Genomic DNA, 6,404 nt, shown 5'->3' with positions numbered 1-6,404 from the left:
AACGCTTCGTCGAATTGTACCGAAGGTGACTTTACTTCCAATGCCAAACTCTGCAAATATCTGGCCCACATACTCACAGAGATTGCCGTACGGTTGACCGCAGGACGTGAAAAAGAAGAGTGTTGTGTCTGAGGTGATTCCACTCAGATTAGGCCTGATCTGATGGAATCGTTTAAGCCAAGTGTATTCCTGCTCAGATAGAACAACTCTGCACTCACCGAAGCTATAGTTCGTTTTGTGGCTTGAAATGCACATCTGATAACCCCCACTTTCCGGGGTTACTTCAGTAAATTCCCTCTCACTGAAGGTGGTGACTGGGGATCGTCGAGTGCCATTAAAGATGGCCAACCGGCTGGACATGAGAGCCGCAAACCTACGTCTATCAGCGCAGGTGGCTCGGACCTCCAGCCTACTGAGAACCGAAGGAATAGCTTGATTACTTAGCTCAACAAACCGGCTTAACTCCGCAGCGCTGAGCACCTCGTCCCTGCACCGTTTGCGGAATTTTGCCCTGTGTGTTGCCTGGCTCTGCCGCGAATCCCTGTCCATCTTTGCCAAGCAGAGTAACAACTTTCGAATTCCACTGGCTTTAGCCTGCAGACCTTTTGGCCGGAACTGAATAAGATAATTCAGGAAACTTCGAACATCAGCTCGGTACATTTTTAACGTGGATGGTGCCAAACAACGGTCTTCACATTCACCATACCACTCATACACACGTCTGTAGTTATCCAGAGAACACAGTCCTTCATCGGCCTTGCCCTCTGACATATAGCGGAGGAATTGTCGTACTCTGGATAGACTGGTGCGACTATTGTCAATTCGTTTAACTGAAGGGTTTTTACCAATAGCAAAGTGTTCATATTCAGTCAAAATTCCATTCCTCCAACCTTCAATTCTGGAGGACACACCGCCGCCTTCATCACTCTCGCTCTCCGTGGAAGTCACCATGACGCAGCCTTGCTCCCTCGGTTCCGAGCATGGTTCACCACCGATCTGACTGGTTGACTGCACCGGCGCAGTCGCCGCCGCCTGCTCACTCTCGTCCCACAGCTGCTGATCCACCACCGCGGACTGCTCACCCTTGTCTACCAGCTGCTGCTCCACGGACAACTCACTTTCAACACACTGGAAATACCCAGGGTTCTCCCAGGGCTCCAGCTGCGGTGCAACACCGTTGTTAGGCTGCATACACTGCCATGATTCGGGCTGCTGTCTCTCAGTTGAACGCCGGCTAGATTGCATAGCACGCTTCCATTCTGTAGTAGCAGGCTTAAGTGCATGGACAGACTTGAAATGTCGGTCTATCCGCACGATATTCCGCTTGGAACAAAGCCCACAATCACGTTTTAGTCTACTGTTCATAGCTTCTCTCTCCTGCGTGCGTGTATGTCTCTTTGTTTGCTCCACCAAACAACGACCTAACCCTAACTAGGGCTTAATGAGCCCCAGGTGTGGGCCAATATCAGACCAATTGGACTGATTGGAAATTTGACCATAAAGATCACCTCGTTGCCTCTTTGTTCGTCAAAGCCCAGTTGGCCATGGGGGTAGCGGCTGTGGCTTACGATCTGACGATCGGTGTTCGAGCCCCGCTGGGGATCACACCGTTTTTTTCCACCGAGAGCCTGGGAACCTAAAGACCCAAGGCCCTAATGCCCTTTGACGGCCCTAATGCCCTTTGACGGCCCTAATGCCCTCTGACGGCCCTAATGCCCTCTGACGGCCCAAATGCCCTCTGACGGCCCAAATCCTTAGGGCATAATGCCAAGGCCAGACAGCCATGCCCTGGTACTTTCATAGGCTTCCAGGGCCTCTTTGTTCGTCAAAGCCCAGTTGGCCATGGGGGTAGCGGCTGTGGCTTACGATCTGACGATCGGTGTTCGAGCCCCGCTGGGGATCACACCGTTTTTTTCCACCGAGAGCCTGGGAACCTAAAGACCCAAGGCCCTAATGCCCTTTGACGGCCCAAATGCCCTTTGACGGCCCAAATCCTTTACTTTCATAGGCTTCCAGGGCTATACACACTTGTCAATATGCCTGAAAAGAGGCACTCTGATACGGATTCAGAGATTAGTGTACTGCCCTTGAAGGCCCAAACCCATAGGCCCTAATGCCCTTTGACGGCCCAAATCCTTAGGGCATAATGCCAAGGCCAGACAGCCATGCCCTGGTACTTTCATAGGCTTCCAGGGCTATACACACTTGTCAATATGCCTGAAAAGAGGCACTCTGATACGGATTCAGAGATTAGTGTACTGCCCTTGAAGGCCCAAACCCATAGGCCCTAATGCCCTTTGACGGCCCAAATCCTTAGGGCATAATGCCAAGGCCAGACAGCCATGCCCTGGTACTTTCATAGGCTTCCAGGGCTATACACACTTGTCAATATGCCTGAAAAGAGGCACTCTGATACGGATTCAGAGATTAGTGTACTGCCCTTGAAGGCCCAAACCCATAGGCCCTAATGCCCTTTGACGGCCCAAATCCTTAGGGCATAATGCCAAGGCCAGACAGCCATGCCCTGGTACTTTCATAGGCTTCCAGGGCTATACACACTTGTCAATATGCCTGAAAAGAGGCACTCTGATACGGATTCAGAGATTAGTGTACTGCCCTTGAAGGCCCAAACCCATAGGCCCTAATGCCCTTTGACGGCCCAAATCCTTAGGGCATAATGCCAAGGCCAGACAGCCATGCCCTGGTACTTTCATAGGCTTCCAGGGCTATACACACTTGTCAATATGCCTGAAAAGAGGCACTCTGATACGGATTCAGAGATTAGTGTACAGGGCAGGCGCGGAAGGGATATGGTCCAAAGTACCCACGGTTCTGAGGGGCTTGTAACCCTCAAAAGTGTCCATAAAGCTCTCCCTATTCGGCATGAGTAGTAATCATCAATCGGTCGCCGAAGGGATAAGGACCGAACTACCATGGTTCCGAGGGACAAGCAACCCTCAGAAGTGTCCGTTTCGCATTTATTATATCGGACTAGTAGTTTGCCACTATCCCCGAGCTTCTAGGCCATGGAAGTCGTGTTGTCAAAAACCAGGTTTATGATTTCGCGCCGGTACCTGTCTGCCCCACACGGCTACGAGTGTGTAAAAATAACTGTCACTCACACAGTTTCAAGGCTATTCCCGATGTCACGGTAGGACACTTTAAACTTGAATAAATCGAAAAGTACAACTCCAATCAGGATGGGGGTTTTTTTGCACGAAAGGGCACACGTAGACGAACATTTCCATCTAATTTAAACCGTTTTTCCATAACAATTTATAATAGAAAATCGAGTTTTAAGTTTGCGAAAAAAAGTTCCGTTTACCGAAAAAATAGGTTCCTATAGAAGCGACATTTTCTAACCCGGGGCTAATTGTTGCCCATCACGAGAGAGGGTATGAGCCGAAGTCTGGGACCTCTAGCCCCCCGGGAAGTATTTTTAATCATTATTTGAAAATTTCAGATTTTGGTCAAAAAAGTTACAAAGTGCCAACTTTTCAGTTCGCTTCAGAGACTAAGTCCAAACGTGCACCTGGTTTTATTCTGGGTTACCAGGACAATTTTTGAAAAACGGTTTTAAATACTTATAGAGGGTATATGGACCTCCATACCCACCCTTAGAGCACCATCCTAAGGGCCCAACTCAATGAGATACAGCAAGAGGGAATTATATAGCTTTTCAAAAAATCTTCAGAAAAATGACTATGTTTTTCTTCTCAGAAATTGCACTAAGTCCAAACGGGCACCTGGTTTTATTCTGGGTTACCAGGACCAATTTTTTAAAAAGGTTTTAAATACTTTTAAAGGCCATCACCACCCCCAGGACACCTGTTTCAGCACCCCACTGCTGTCCCATGTCAGTGGGATAAGTACATTTAAAAAGTCGCTTGATGGCGCCATAGATCAATTTATGGAGCTTTCAAATAATTCTCAGAAAAATGACTAAGTCCAAAAGTCTCACAAAAACGGCTATGTTTCACCTCTCAGAAATTGCACTATGTTTTATGTTTGGGTTACCAGGACCAATTTTTTAAAAAGGTTTTAAATACTTTTAAAGGCCATCACCACCCCCAGGACACATGTTTCAGCACCCCACTGCTGACCCATGTCAGTGGGATAAGTACATTTAAAAAGTCGCTTGATGGCGCCATAGATCAATTTATGGAGGGGTGACATTTTTAAAGGGTATACAGACCTACATGCCCACTCTGAGACCACCATAGGGGGGTTAGGGAGACCCCATAGGGGGGACCCACACCCCCCACCAAGGTCACCTGGTAACCCAATACAATTCAATGACAGAGTCATACTTCTCTCTCATTGCACTAAGTCCAGCATGTGTACCTGGTGATTGAACTGGTTACCAAGGCTTACTCTCTCTACCCTGCCTGCCCACCTGCCTGCCCTCTATCTCGGCCTGTCTCTTCAGCTCAGTGCACCTGGTACCCCATAACACCCTGGTATTTCAGACCCTCAGGCCTCCATACATTCTCAACCGTGACCAAATGACACACAAAGACATGGGTGAATTTCAAATAAATGTTCTTTATTTATCAGTGAATCATGGGTTGATTTGTCCCTCAATTAGTGACCGCGCTCGGCTGGCGTTACGAGGCAAATCATGGTACCGGTAGTACCGTGCCTGCGTTTCCAGAGAATGACACATATGGTCAGCCACAGTTCCCCGGTCTGTAACCGAGCCTTGATTAAAGTTCAATGTAGCAACGCTTCGTCGAATTGTACCGAAGGTGACTTTACTTCCAATGCCAAACTCTGCAAATATCTGGCCCACATACTCACAGAGATTGCCGTACGGTTGACCGCAGGACGTGAAAAAGAAGAGTGTTGTGTCTGAGGTGATTCCACTCAGATTAGGCCTGATCTGATGGAATCGTTTAAGCCAAGTGTATTCCTGCTCAGATAGAACAACTCTGCACTCACCGAAGCTATAGTTCGTTTTGTGGCTTGAAATGCACATCTGATAACCCCCACTTTCCGGGGTTACTTCAGTAAATTCCCTCTCACTGAAGGTGGTGACTGGGGATCGTCGAGTGCCATTAAAGATGGCCAACCGGCTGGACATGAGAGCCGCAAACCTACGTCTATCAGCGCAGGTGGCTCGGACCTCCAGCCTACTGAGAACCGAAGGAATAGCTTGATTACTTAGCTCAACAAACCGGCTTAACTCCGCAGCGCTGAGCACCTCGTCCCTGCACCGTTTGCGGAATTTTGCCCTGTGTGTTGCCTGGCTCTGCCGCGAATCCCTGTCCATCTTTGCCAAGCAGAGTAACAACTTTCGAATTCCACTGGCTTTAGCCTGCAGACCTTTTGGCCGGAACTGAATAAGATAATTCAGGAAACTTCGAACATCAGCTCGGTACATTTTTAACGTGGATGGTGCCAAACAACGGTCTTCACATTCACCATACCACTCATACACACGTCTGTAGTTATCCAGAGAACACAGTCCTTCATCGGCCTTGCCCTCTGACATATAGCGGAGGAATTGTCGTACTCTGGATAGACTGGTGCGACTATTGTCAATTCGTTTAACTGAAGGGTTTTTACCAATAGCAAAGTGTTCATATTCAGTCAAAATTCCATTCCTCCAACCTTCAATTCTGGAGGACACACCGCCGCCTTCATCACTCTCGCTCTCCGTGGAAGTCACCATGACGCAGCCTTGCTCCCTCGGTTCCGAGCATGGTTCACCACCGATCTGACTGGTTGACTGCACCGGCGCAGTCGCCGCCGCCTGCTCACTCTCGTCCCACAGCTGCTGATCCACCACCGCGGACTGCTCACCCTTGTCTACCAGCTGCTGCTCCACGGACAACTCACTTTCAACACACTGGAAATACCCAGGGTTCTCCCAGGGCTCCAGCTGCGGTGCAACACCGTTGTTAGGCTGCATACACTGCCATGATTCGGGCTGCTGTCTCTCAGTTGAACGCCGGCTAGATTGCATAGCACGCTTCCATTCTGTAGTAGCAGGCTTAAGTGCATGGACAGACTTGAAATGTCGGTCTATCCGCACGATATTCCGCTTGGAACAAAGCCCACAATCACGTTTTAGTCTACTGTTCATAGCTTCTCTCTCCTGCGTGCGTGTATGTCTCTTTGTTTGCTCCACCAAACAACGACCTAACCCTAACTAGGGCTTAATGAGCCCCAGGTGTGGGCCAATATCAGACCAATTGGACTGATTGGAAATTTGACCATAAAGATCACCTCGTTGCCTCTTTGTTCGTCAAAGCCCAGTTGGCCATGGGGGTAGCGGCTGTGGCTTACGATCTGACGATCGGTGTTCGAGCCCCGCTGGGGATCACACCGTTTTTTTCCACCGAGAGCCTGGGAACCTAAAGACCCAAGGCCCTAATGCCCTTTGACGGCCCTAATGCCCT

Source organism: Salmo salar, unplaced genomic scaffold (assembly GCF_965601325.2).
Source record: "Salmo salar unplaced genomic scaffold, fSalSal1 ptg000645l, whole genome shotgun sequence".
NCBI lineage: Eukaryota > Metazoa > Chordata > Actinopteri > Salmoniformes > Salmonidae > Salmo > Salmo salar.
This window is presented reverse-complemented; position numbering follows the sequence as displayed.